We start from the raw sequence: 14,563 nt of genomic DNA on the forward strand, positions 1-14,563 counted from the left end.
GGCAGCATTTGGTTTACTGACGAAGCTTATTTTTACCTGGACGGCTTCGTCAATAAGCAGAACCGGCGTATGTGGGGAACCGAAAAGCCCCATGTTGCAGTCCCATCGTCCCTGCATCCTCAAAAGGTACTGGTCTGGGCCGCCATTTCTTCCAAAGAAATCATTGGCCCATTTTTCAGATCCGAAACGATTACTGCATCACGCTATGTGGACATTCTTCGTGAATTTGTGGCGATACAAACTGCCTTAAACGACACTGCGAACACCTCGTGGTTTATGCAAGATGGTGCCCGGCCACATCGCACGGCCACGTCTTTAATTTCCTAAATGATTATTTCGATGATCGTGTGATTGCTTTGGGCTATCCGAAACATACAGGAGGCGGCGTGGATTGGCCTCCCTATTCGCCAGACATGAACCCCTGTGACTTCTTTCTGTGGGGACACTTGAAAGACCAGGTGTACCGCCAGAATCCAGAAACAATTGAATAGCTGAAGCAGTACATTTCATCTGCATGTGAAACCATTCCGCCAGACACGTTGTCAAAGGTTTCGGGTAATTTCATTCAGAGACTACGCCATATTATTGCTACGCATGGTGGATGTGTGGAAAATATCGTACTGTAGAGTTTCCCAGTCCGCAGAGCCATCTTCTGTTGACAATTGTAACTACTGTAATTTCGAAAGTTTGTCTGCCTGAAAATGTACTGTTGTCCCAAGCATATTGCAACAAACGGTGTATTTCTATCGCTGCTCGTTTAGTTTGTAATGCCGTTTCAAATATACCGGTCATTTTTGAAACACCCTGTAGATTATCTGTTACATTAATGCTCTTCTATACAGAATGAGTCACTAACTATTGCCACCTATAATAACGTCGGAAGTATGATAGCAGCTGAAACGATTGTGGGAGAAATGTTGCATGGGACATCGGGGGCCATAATTTGACGATTTTTTGTCGCTAGGTGTGGTCGCGTCACAGATATGAAGGTCAACTATGTGTTTTGAAATGGGATGCTATAGTCTGGTTCTTATTTTCTGATAGCGCCTATAGAGATGAATCCAGATATGTATAACAGTACGGTCTGTGAAGGTCAACGAAGGTCACAAAGGTGGCATGAAAATCCATTTAAAGAACGTGTCAGAAGTGATGACCATTGGTATTATTGCAGTGCTGAAATCTTCTTATCCTGGGTTGAGTGGTGTTTCTTATCACTTCGGTACTTATCGAAGCACATGCTCTGACAATTCTCTCTCGTATATCGTGCAAATAGCAAACAGCCGCCGAATATGGCGTATCCATCTAACGTGTCATTGACATGTAAACACCATTCGACGGTTTCGCAGTACAACGCTAACAGGAACGGTAAGACTGCAATCGTCGAATCAATCGAATGTGGATGATGTATTCCTTTGAAGAAAAAGTCGATATGCTTCTCATTTACGGAGAACGCCAACGAAATTCAGTGAAATTTAGGGACAAACGCTGAAAGATATTCTCAACGTACTCACCCTACACGTCGTACACTAAAATATGTCGATGATAAACTGAAAACAACTGGACCTTTAACGCATCAGAAACCTATCCGGCAAAGGAAAGTTACTAACGAGGAAACGGAAATCGGTATTCTTGCCACTCGTTCGAGATCCTTGTATTGGTTCGTGTGAAATCGCAAGGGAGTTTGGCATGAGCCAGAGTAGTGTTGTTCGTGTTGGTCATCGCCATAAATATCATCCTTACCATATCCGTCTCCACTAAGAATTAACTGGTACGGATTGTATGCGTCGCACTGAATTCTGCCAATGTTCTCAACTTCAGATTCGGAGAGATGATACATTAATTTTATTTTATTTACTGACGAGGCTACAGTCACGAACCTTGGAAATGTTAATTTGCATAACATGTATAATTGGGCAATTGAATAACCATGTTGTTTGTGGCAAGTTGCACACTAAAAATTGTGGTCTTTGAGTGTTTGGTGTGGTATTCTTGGGACAGAACTATAGGCCCCTATTTCATCGAAATAAATCTTAATGGTAGTAGGTACACCTCATTCATGCAAGAAATATTAGGTCTGTTTTTGGAAGAAATACCTTTAGAAGCAAGGAAAAGGATGTGGTATCAACATGACGGGTGTCCCACACATTTTCGCTGATGGCTAGATATGAGTTGCAGAGACAATTACCGAATCGTAGGACTGGACGCGGAGGAGATGTGTCGTCGGCGGCTCGTTTCCCAGACTTGACAACTCTGGATTTTATCTTGTGTGGATTCGTAAAAGACATTGTTTATAAAGACGTTCCAACTATACCTGGAGATACGCGAGAGAGAACTGTCAGAGCATGTGATTCGATAAGTGTCGATGTCATAAGGAATACCAGTCAATCCATGATAAGAATATTGGAGCACTGATTTGATACCAATGGTCATCACTTCGAACACGTTCTGCAAATGGAAGTTCATGCCACCTTTATGACCTTCGTTGACCTTCAAAGATCTTAATGTCACGCATCATTGGATTTGTCTCTGCAGCCGCTATCAGAAAATAATGACCAAACTATACCATTCAATTTAAAGAAACGAAGTTCATCCTACTATTTCCGAAGCTATCCCACTTAGCAACCATAAACCAACGTCATATTGTTTCGCCGTTGTTCCATGCAACTTTTGTCCCACAAACGTTTCAAGTCCCATCATACATTTGGATTTGTTCTTGTTGGCAATACTTAGTCACTCACCCTGCGTACCAATAATCAGTAATTGAAAAGAAATGAAGCTGAATTACTATCCCAAAATCAGTTAACATTTAAGTACATTCTGAGCCTGAAGTAATTGGGAACTAACAAATGTTTCCATTTTCGAGACTGGTAAAAATCTTAAGATACTACAGAAACTCAGTTCATTTGCAAGTAACACATATTCCATGGGAAAAGATGTTCTTTTTAGAGGTAGAAGGTAGCTCACGACCGACAAACTATGGCTTAACTGTCGCATTTTATGTAAATAGTTGTAGAAATATATTGTATTTTACTCAACATAACGTTTTGTACCCGAAAACTGTACAATATGTTCTAGCTACCTTTAATATATTGTACATCACCTAAATGTGTAGAGCTGTAAACATTTGGCCGGCCGAAGTGGCCGAGTGGTTCTAGGCGCTACAGTCTGGGACCGCGCGACCGCTACGGTTGCAGGTTTGAATCCTGCCTCGGGCATGGATGTGCGTGATGTCATTAGGTTAGTTAGGTTTAAGTAGTTCTAAGTTATAGGGGACTGATGACTTAAGAAGTTAAGTCCCATAGTGTTCAGAGCTATTTGAACCATTTTCTAAACATTTATAAATGCTACACAAAACACAACCTCATTTCTGGCAAAAACAAAAACGGTAGAAAATATCGGCAGTCTCTCGTGCACCTATCTTCATGTGACTAGACTGACGTATGGACGAAAAAAAAAGGACCTCATCTACTCCTTGGTGCACTATTCCCTACGTACAACACTCTCCCATACAGAATTAGGAATAATTAAAACTTTCATGATTGATTGCTAGCTGTTGATTCGCTACACGTTTAAATACAATTGCTATGATGGACAATCACGAGTACATGAACATACTACACTACTGAAATTATGCTGAATGCCAGACTTTATTAGTTGACGTCTGGAATCACCATTGTGTATCGTTCTGGTTGAGCCTGCGCGAACACAAATGTGCCTGGAGTTAGTTGGACAGTTTTTGGGAACTTGTGATCGGGAACCACTCTAGTGCGGCAGAGTTATGTGAGGAAACAGTGGGACAGCGAAGCGCGTTCCTCGTTCAACAGCAGGCACCGCCACGCCAAATCAACTCGGACTGCTGTTTCTCACAACAAGGCAACTCGGGCGCCGCGTTATGCTCTGCCGGCTGTCAAATACTGAGGCTCGGACAGCACGAGCGTGGCTGAGGCCGGATGGCCCGGGGCCGCGCCACACGCACGCTCTCTCACGCGGGGAAGGCACGGCGCTCGTAAAGGTTTATGAAGTCCTTGTCAGCTGTCCGCAGCCTGATAAGGCGCTCCTCTCCTCAGAAGCCAGCCAGGCTCTGGGGTCCGAAATGCGAGTACTCCACGTGTTGCTAGTCCAGCGTGTCCGGAGAAGGAGACAAATTTCCAAAAAGATGGCTCTGTTATTGTCCTAAAACGTTTTGAAAGCATCTGATTCTCTCACAGTAAAATTCAGAGCAACTACAATACTTCATTTAAAGAGGACATAGCACATCTCTCTATCTCTCACACTCCCACCCTCTCCTTCTCTCTCTCTCTCTCTCTCTCTCTCTCTCTCTCTCTCTCTCTCTCTCTCTCTCTGTGTGTGTGTGTGTGTGTGTGTGTGTGTGTGTGTGTGTGTGTGTGTGTGTGTCTGTCTTTCTCTCTCTCTCTCTCTCTCTCTCTCTCTCTATCTCTCTCTGCCGTTACGTCTACCACATTTTTTCTCAATATCATCCTCCGAATCGTTCTTAGAATCCATCTCAGGCCTAGTGCTAATTCTCAAATGGTAATGTGGTGTGCGTACTGCAAGACCTTCAGTACACACACCATCAGATTATTTGACTTGTCGCTCTAACGAAGCAGGCGAGTGTCAGCAATATGTCTCGTGGTCTTATCGTGGCGTGTTTATCTTCTGCCGTTAGGTCAGACGATAGAAATGCCACTTGCACGCTTAGAGTAGCAGACTGACGGTGACCAACTTTAAACTGAACTTGATTAATTTTCACAGACATTTATTAAAATAATAACAAGCATAAGAATTACTTAACTTGGTTCTGGATGCAATTTACAATTGACAATCTGAAGTTCCTTTGGTGTTGGTACGTTAATCTTATTCTCACAGATGTCTCTGATACTGGACAGAAGTGTCAATCCATTTATCTTCATGGCTATACACAGGAATATGGTAATCCTATTAGGCGCAGACTGAAACTTGGCTATAGACTGGTACAGATTGGTGCAGACAAATGCATACTGACTAATCGGATGTCTTTACACTCGTTATAATACCTCACGCGTTCATGAATCACTACGTGAGTGTGATCCGCGAGGAGGAAAGGTTCTACGTTAGCAGCAATCTCATTGGCTGCGTTTCATATTAATACGCGGATCGGCGGATGCAGAATTTGGTCCGTATCTATGGCACCGCCATCTCGTAGTGCAGAGATGGACGAGCGCTGCGCCTGCGCTATTGTGCTTAGTGGGGGCGCGCTCTAGTGGGAAAGTTGTGTATGCCCTGACTGTGCGGATCTATGTACACAACAGATACTTAACCAATTTTCTCTTCTCTAGAATCGTCATTTTGACTGATATAATGTTATACCCACCTTTTGCTACTTCCTGTTAATGTCCTTGAGATGTTACAGGCCTCTTGTGGCCTGCCTACGTTCATTTTTAATACTCTTTTTACTTCATGTTGTAAGAGGCCCGTGTCTAAAGAATTTATTGCTAGCGCACTCCAGCAGATGTAATTTCGATGGATTGCTCACGCGCTGCCTGCGCTATGTAAGCTACAAGAGAATCTCAGACCGGAGAGCAGTGATGGCTGCAGTAAGAGCAGTGTCGGTAGGAATAAGTAGTAGCTAACAGTCGGGTGCATGGAGTTGGCTGGGCCGATTGTGGGGAGCGATGGCGGTGCCTTAGCGATGTACACTCCTGGAAATTGAAATAAAAACACTGTGAATTCATTGTCCCAGGAAGGGGAAACTTTATTGACACATTCCTGGGGTCAGATACATCGCATGATCACACTGACAGAACCACAGGCACATAGACACAGGCAACAGAGCATGCACAATGTCGGCAATAGTACAGTGTATATCCACCTTTCGCAGCAATGCAGGCTGCTATTCTCCCATGGAGACGATCGTAGAGATGCTGGCTGTAGTCCCGTGGAACGGCTTGCCATGCCATTTCCACCTGGCGCCTCAGTTGGACCAGCGTTCGTGCTGGACGTGCAGACCGCGTGAGACGACGCTTCATCCAGTCCAAAAACATGCTCAATGGGGGACAGATCCGAAGATCTTGCTGGCCAGGGTAGTTGACTTACACCTTCTAGAGCACGTTGGGTGGCACGGGATACATGCGGACGTGCATTGTCCTGTTGGAACAGCCAGTTCCTTGCCGATCTAGGAATGGTAGAACGATGGGTTCGATGACGGTTTGGATGTACTGCGCACTATTCAGTGTCCCCTCGACGATCACCAGAGGTGTACAGCCAGTGCAGTAGATCGCTCCCCACACCATGATGCCGGGTGTTGGCTCTGTGTGCCTCGGTCGTATGCAGTCCTGATTGTGGCGCTCACCTGCACGGCGCCAAACACGCATACGACCATCATTGGCACCAAGGCAGAAGCGACTCTCATCGCTGAAGACGACACGTCTCCATTCGTCCCTCCATTCACGCCTGTCACGACACCACTGGAGGCGGGCTGCACGATGTTGGGGCGTGAGCGGAAGACGGCCTAACGGTGTGCGGGACCGTAGCCCAGCTTCATGGAGACGGTTGCCAATGGTCCTCGCCGATACCCCAGGAGCAACAGTGTCCCTAATTTGTTGGGAAGTGGCGGTGCGATCCCCTACGGCACTGCGTAGGATCCTACAGTCTTGGCGTGCATCCGTGCGTCGCTGCGGTCCGGTCTCAGGTCGACGGGCACGTGCACTTTCCGCCGATCACTGGCGACAACATCGATGTACTGTGGAGACCTCACGCCCCACGTGTTGAGCAATTCGGCGGTACGTCCACCCGGCCTCCCGCATGCCCACTATACGCCCTCGCTCAAAGTCCGTCAACTGCACATACGGTCCACGTTCACGCTGTCGCTGCATGCTACCAGTGTTAAAGACTGCGCTGGAGCTCCGTATGCCACGGCAAACTGGCTGACACTGACGACGGCGGTGCACAAATGCTGCGCAGCTAGCGCCATTGGACGGCCCACACCGCGGTTCCTGGTGTGTCCGCTGTGCCGTGCGTGTGATCATTGCTTGTACAGCCCTCTCGCAGTGTCCGGAGCAAGTATGGTGGGTCTGACACACCGGTGTCAGTGTGTTCTTTTTTCCATTTCCAGGAGTGTAGTATAAGGTAAAAGCAGCCGCGTGCATATGTAGTTTGTTACAACTAAATTTGTACTATTGTTATATCAAGTCCCATGTAAATGTTTTTAAAAATCTTTTAATAATAATCTTTCTTATAAAATTAACTTTTGACAATCATTCATCTGAATTTAAAAATTTTACTAATTTCTCCTATCCATGGTCATCCCGATTATCGTAAAGAAAAATCAGTTGTTTTTTTCTATGCGTAACAAATCTAGTGGCCAGCATTGCACTGGGTTGTGCCAGAAAAATTTCTTATAGGAGCAGATATATACGTGTTATCCGGCTACTTCATTGAGGTAAGAATTATCATTTTATTCAGAATGATCTTTCAGGGCCGTGACGCAGCACTGCTGATGTCCAAATTTACCAGTTTAGGTTCACTGTCAGTTAATTATTGAAAGATTATATATGAGTCACATTGTTATTGGGATTTTACTCACGTTATTATTGTGAGGTTACGGAATAATAAACTGTTGGGAGGACACACTGAATGTGAATGCTATACGTATTTTTACTGTTGGGAGGTTACACTAAATGTGAGTGTTAAAATATATATAATTTTATACTCTTTTTCTGTTGGGATGTTACAACGTCATCTAATCAATATACCTCGGAGGGCTTGGGCCAAGAATGGTCATTCCTGTAAATGAAACTGGCAATTAGGACTCTGATTTTCAGTCATGGTATTTCAACTGGTGTTGAGACATTGCTTGCTCTTCTGTCCTTGTGTGGGTGAGTTGGAGCTCTACGAGGGCCCTCAGAGCTTCCGAGCTGCTGCAGGTTTTGGCCATTGTACTAGGCATTAAGTGATGCCGAGCACAACTCTCTGGAGCTAGCGTTAAATGTTATATTGATAACGTCCTTCTGGGCTCCGCTTGGACGACGCCAGGTATTAGTATTGTTTCCAGTGGTTCTCAGAATCTAGGTCTGAAGCCACGGGACGCCCGACACACCGGCACCTAGCGACTGGGCAATATTTTTTTGTTTTTTTTTTCTTTTTTTGTTTTCGGATGGGTTTTCAGGTTGATTTCGCGCACCCCATGAAAGCCAACGAGTTGATTAGATAACTGAAGAACACGCCGACATGGAGTCAGAGAACGCTACTGGAAATCGTTGGCAAAGACCGCGAGTGGTACAAAAATGTTGCTAGCCTGCTTGGTATGACTTTGTGGTGTGAGCTGAACACAGATGATGGACGCATTTTCCTGCATTCTTCTGCGACTGGAAGCACTAGAGCATACCGCCGTCGCTAGGCACTAGTTTTTGGTGCAGGAGCGTTGTGTATGAGATAGTGTACTCTTCTCTGGTCTGCTTAACGAATAGGTGTATTGATTGTGTCTCTGCCTGGAGATCTTTCTGTACAGACTTCGGAGTAACTTCAGGGTCTTTCCGTGATTTATCTCATCGATCATCAGACAGCGCAGCAGTACAGAGGTCAGAAGCTGCACCATCCGACTGCTTTTTCTGTCTACACACTGCCTGATATCTTGGTGGTAAAGTATCTCCAGCACCAGCAGCCTAAGGACCTGTAATTCTTTTCTGACACCCTCAGCTGTGTATGCTCTCGTTTTGGCTCTACAGTACCCACGATTTTGCATGTGGATTTTTCGCAGAGTTCTCATTTATGACAGGTCTTCTGGCCCACAGTCGGGGTTTATCATTATCTGTTGACTGACTCAATCGTTATAAACTACTGTATTCATTACTTCAGAGAACGTGCCCCATTGATGAAACCTGCCAACTACTTCTCAACACCATTACTTTGTGCCCTTGTTCTATTAAAGCACTGTTCAGTGAATTGCATATTTACATTTTGTTGTATATAATGAATCTCTTTGTGATAGTTTCTTTCTGTTTATCATCTAGTGGTCACATGATAAATTTTATTTTCTGCACATTTTTCGTAACTCTTGAGCATAGAGATTGATTAGTAGTGCTTCTTACTACTCCTCTACAGGGCCACTTTATTAACTCTCTTAGCGTTCATTGGTCCACTGTGCATAAGTTAAAGTCTTAGTCAAAAGGAGGATAGAGTGTATGAGCAGCCCTTATGCAAATTCAGTTGAGTCCAAGTCATACACACACTTCTCCAGCCGCCACCTCACACACTATCTAATCAGAAGCGTCTGGACTCCCCTATGTGCAATGGAGCTGACCACTCAGTGTTACGAGTGGCGTCCCTGTCAGTTCAGTAAGAGGCGTGGAGTAATGCGTTAACAAAATATGTTCAAATGTTTGTGAATTCCTAAGGGACCGAACTGCTGAGGTCATCAGTCCCTAGACTTACACACTACTTAAACTAACTTATACTAAGAACTACACACACAAGCACGGCCGAGTGAGGACTCAAACCACCGGCGGGAGTGGCCGCGTAATACGTGCATGGCGCCTCAAACCACGCTGCCACTCCGTGCGGCAATGTGTTACCATTAGAGAAGCAGTTCCAGTGGAAATTTTCAGTTATAAAAGGTCAGAGACTACGAACGCGGACTAGTAATTGGATGTTATCTTGTTGTTGACTATTGGTGATGTGATTTTGAAGTGGAAATGCGAAGGGACACCAACAGCTAAATCGGTGCTGGGCAGGCATCAAGTGTGAACAGACAAAGTCATCAGGCATTTGAGAGGTTCGTTGTAAGAAATCGCATGAAATCAGCAGAAGGAATCACTCATGAGTTCCAAAGTGCTATCATCAATCCAACTTGGGCAGTACAACTGTCGAATATTTCTGTAACCAATCCCATGGGACGCTTGAGGTAGTGTGAAATGCCATGCTACTGGACAACTGACGACTGGAAGCAAGTGATTTGATGTGATGTGATGAACTACGCTATTCCCTGTGACAATGCGAAATGTTTAGCAAATACGTGGAGAATATTACAGCCATCATATCAATTGCCAACAAAGAAGTACGAATGAGGTGACATTATGATGTGGAGCATTAGGATGTGGAGGTTGTTTCAGTGATGTTTGTATCAGCAGAAAACTGCATCCTGTCACGAAACTGCATATCTGAGGCAATGGTTTGTGGACAGTAACATATCTAACATATCTGCAATGGACTGGCCTGCCCCGACTCCCAGCCTGAACCCAGCGGAATACCCTTTGTATTAGAATTTTGACTTGGCTCTAGACCCAAGCACCCGTCTTCGCTACTTTTCCTACTATCCTCCATTGACGATTAAAGGTCCTGCCATGCCATGAGACACCTGACTGAAAATCTCTCCAGCAGATTTCAGAGGGTGGTAAAAACGAAGGGTGGGAACCTTCCACATTAACATCCATTAACAGTGTATGTTCATCTCTAAGAAGCTACTACCTCTAAGATAATCTAAAATCTATACTCGATTTTCTAATCTTTCTTTGTCTACTGCTCATTCCATAGCCAAGTTCACTATATCTGGATGCTGTTAAAGATGTCACATTAAATTTCCCCTTCCTATGGAAAGTGTCTTCTATAGGCTGGTTTCCTCACCTACTCTTTCTAGAACGTCTTCGTTTCGTCTTAACTATACTCTAATTTTAAATTTTTTACATTATCAGGAAGCACCACACCTGAAATGGTCCACTGGATTTCAGATGAGTCCAGCTTGTTGCATGTGCATTGACAAGGTGCTGTTCTCTCATCAGAAGGCATGTGTCAGCAAGACAGAATGGAAGGCAGTTTCCTCTTCAGAGAAATACCGCCGACATAATCTGCAGGTCAGAGCCATGTCCACTGTGGAAGTGACTCAAATTCCTGTGGCACATCAGTAGGGGAATAAAGCCAAAGTGAAGCCAGTCTGCATTGTTTCCAAATTTATTCAAGATGGCAGCTCTTCTTGGTTGGTCTCCCCACCTCCTCTCCATGTGGGTAAATCTGGCAATGTCGCATTGTAAACGTCATCAAACGCACTCCTCTCCCCCCCCCCCCTCACTTCCCATCTGCCCCCGCTTTCCCCTCCACTTTCCGCTCTATTTTCCACTCCCCTTTTCCACTTTTCCTACCTTCACTCATTTGTGAATTGGCAAAAAAAAAGACTCAGTCTTTGCTGAGTTGCTGCAGAGGAACGGCATAAGGTTTTGTCTTGGGAAATGTTTTCATCTATTTGTATCTGTATTAAGCTTCTGAAAGACTTTCCAACATTTTGATGGCGAAACCGAACTGACAGTTACACTACAGCGTTTCTGCTTGCAGTTCTAATAATCACAACTACTTAAAATTGGTGGGACAGCAGAAAATTTCTCATTTGAAAAAAAGGGTTCAAAAATCAGTAGCTGAAACAAAAGAACCATAATTTCGCATACACGTGATAAACGCTTTGTAACTCACACCATACCTTTGGAAACGTAGAACTACACACAGAAAAATATCTGCATAACTTTGACAATAGAAGCACCTGTTCTAATAACCCATTGCTTGCTGCAGATACAACGGGAACTTCATCTGCGTGGGTATAAAAACATTTGTAGAAAGACCGCTCCAAATTCTCACTGTTCTAATGAAATACACAGGGTTAAAAACGAAACTAAGTATCACAGAACATGCCACTTTCTTCCGATTCTGTGAATAGAAAACCATACCTATCGTAGTACAAAATACTAAATATTCCAAGACCTCCTCTAAACTCGCCTACAGATCACATAAAGACTCGCAAACACATTGCAAAAGAGCTCAGTGCACATAGAAGACTATGGGCCACATGCTCAGTGTACAGTTCCCCCGTACCCCTACATTTAGTACTGGCCACAGCTGTCGGTAGGCTAATGTCGTGCAGTGCCCTACTCGCACCACTGCAACCACTGGTACCGCCATGTGATGGCTGGTGAAAAAACGGCCATGCTCGAATAACTGCTGCACACCGGACTGGTCTTTTGTTGGCCCATACAGGCCACCCCACCAAAATGGCCACTTTCTTCGACACCTTTACTCCCAAAGAACTTCCTCTTACAGTCCCACAAACTTGCAGATGGGACGTTTCCTGTAGATGTGTTTCTGGAAGTGCTGCTGCTTTGTGAGTCTGTAGTTGGAATAAAAGCATATTTTTTGTGGAAGTGCTGCAGAAGCGGTAGCAACCTACCATCTCCTTCTAAGCAGATGTATGCTCACAAAGGTTTCCACACTAGTCAGAAGGTCTCTCTATATCTGAAAAACTGGAAATGCAGCTGTGTCTAAAACAGAACAAAATACTCATAGCTAAAAAAGTTTTGCTTCACACCAAATTCCCAGAACCCTGAAGGTAGACGTTGACAGTGGGTATTGTATCACAGGCACAATCGCTTGGACTGTTCAGATATGTCACTAAACCCGCTCAAAGATGTAAACAACTTTACATGAGCAGCGCCTATTAGAAGGAGGGGGTCCGATCAGTTCTAGTCACTCGCCCAGGAAGGAGCTACACGGCTCATGTTTTCTGTAGTTCAACCATGCTTACACGTTCAATACCGCTATTCGATCGCGGCCGCATTTTTACTTTGTGCCAAAGAGCTCTCAATAATGAAAGTGTCTCGGAGTGAACAAAAGCGATGTTGTTACGACATGGAGGAGATACAGAGAGTCATGAACTGTCAATGACATGCCTCCCTCAGGCCGCCCAAGGGCTCCTACTACAGTGCCTGTTCGCTACCTACGGATTATGGCTCGGAGGAACTCTGAAAGCAACGTGTTGAATAATACTTTTCATGCAGCCACAGGATGTCGTGTTAAGGCTCACACTGTGCAAAATTGATTGCATGATGCGCAACTTCACTCCCGACGTCAATGGCGAGGTCCGTCTTTACAACCACGACACCATGCAGCGCGGTACAAATGGGCCCTACAACATGGCGAATGGACCGCTAAGGATTGGCATCATGTTCTCTTCAACGATGAGTATCAGATATACCTTCAACTAGACAATCATCGGAGGCGTGGTGGAGGCAACCTGGTCAGGCTGAACGCCTTAGACACACAATCCAGCGAGTGCAGCAAGGTGTAGGTTCCCGGCATTTTTGGGGTGGCATTATGTGAGGCAGACGTACGCCGCTGATTGTCACGGAAGCCGCCGTAACGGTTGTACGATAGGTGACTTCCATTCTCCGGCAGATAGTGCAAGCATATCGGAAACGTATTGGCGAGGAATTCGTCTTCATTTACGACAGTTCGCGCCCTCATAGTGCCTCATCTTGTGAATGACTTCCTTCAGGATAACAACATAACTCTACTAGAGTCGCTAGAGCGTTCTCCAGAAATGAACCGTATCGAATATGCCTTGGACAGATTGAAAAGGGTTTTTTTCTGGACGACGTGACTCACCAACCAGTCTGAGGGATCTACGCCTCATACCCGTTGAGAAGTGGGGCAATCTGGACCAACAGTGCCTTGATGAACTTTTAGATACTACGCCACGACGAATACAGGCACGCATCAATGCAGGAGGACGTGATACAGGGTATTAGATGCACCGGTGTGTATAGCAATATGGACGACAACTTCTGAAGGTCTCGCTGTATGGTGGTACAACATACAATGTCTGGTTTTCATGAGCAATAGGAAGGGCGGAAATGATGTCAATGTTGATCTCTATTCCAATTTTCTGTACAGGTTCTAGAAATCTTGGAACCGAGGTGATGCTTTTTTTAATGTGTGTATTTCACTACGAAAGGAGATACCAACTCCTTCCAGAAAGCAGAAGTTTTCTTCCTAATCTATATTGCTGGAAATCTGGCAGCACATTCTACAAAGGAGACCACACAATAGACGCCATAGGTCTCCCCTGTCAAAGACAACTGGTCAGATATCTTGCTATCCTGTCGAATGCCACGAAAATATGGTCAGGAGCTTAGCTTACGCTTATAGCGAACGTCTCTCTCATGAGACGCCTAACGCGAAAAAAGAAAAAGGAAACGAAAACCGCAAATAACTTTCGTATATAGAAGAATAAAAGAACGGACCCGCAAAATTCTTGTGCATATTCTGAATTCACTTCTGTTCAAAAACCAACATGGAGTTAGAAAGCATCGCTCGTAAGAAACTCAACATGTGCTTTTCTCGCACGTGATCGTCCATGGATGAAAAACTAATGGATGATACCATATTCCTAGATATTGTAAAAGAATTTGACACAGTGCCACATAGCATACTGTTACTTAAATTCCAAGCATACAGACTAGGTTCTCAGATATACGAGTGGCTAGAGGAGTAATTTAAGCAACAGAACTAAGTACGTTGTCATGTATGGCGACTGTTCATCACAGACACAGCTACCGTCAGGTGTGTCCTAAGGAAGTGTGACAGGACCGCTTTCGTTCTCTATATTCACGAACAATCTGACCGACAGGGTGCACAGGCATCTGAGACTGCTGATAACGCTGCATTGTAAGCGAAAGTGGCGTCGTTGAATGACTGTAGGAGGACAATTGATGACTTGGACAGAATTAATATTTGGTATGATACGTGAAAACTTAAAAAAGGCGAAAGAAAT

Source organism: Schistocerca gregaria, chromosome 7 (genome assembly GCF_023897955.1).
Source record: "Schistocerca gregaria isolate iqSchGreg1 chromosome 7, iqSchGreg1.2, whole genome shotgun sequence".
NCBI lineage: Eukaryota > Metazoa > Arthropoda > Insecta > Orthoptera > Acrididae > Schistocerca > Schistocerca gregaria.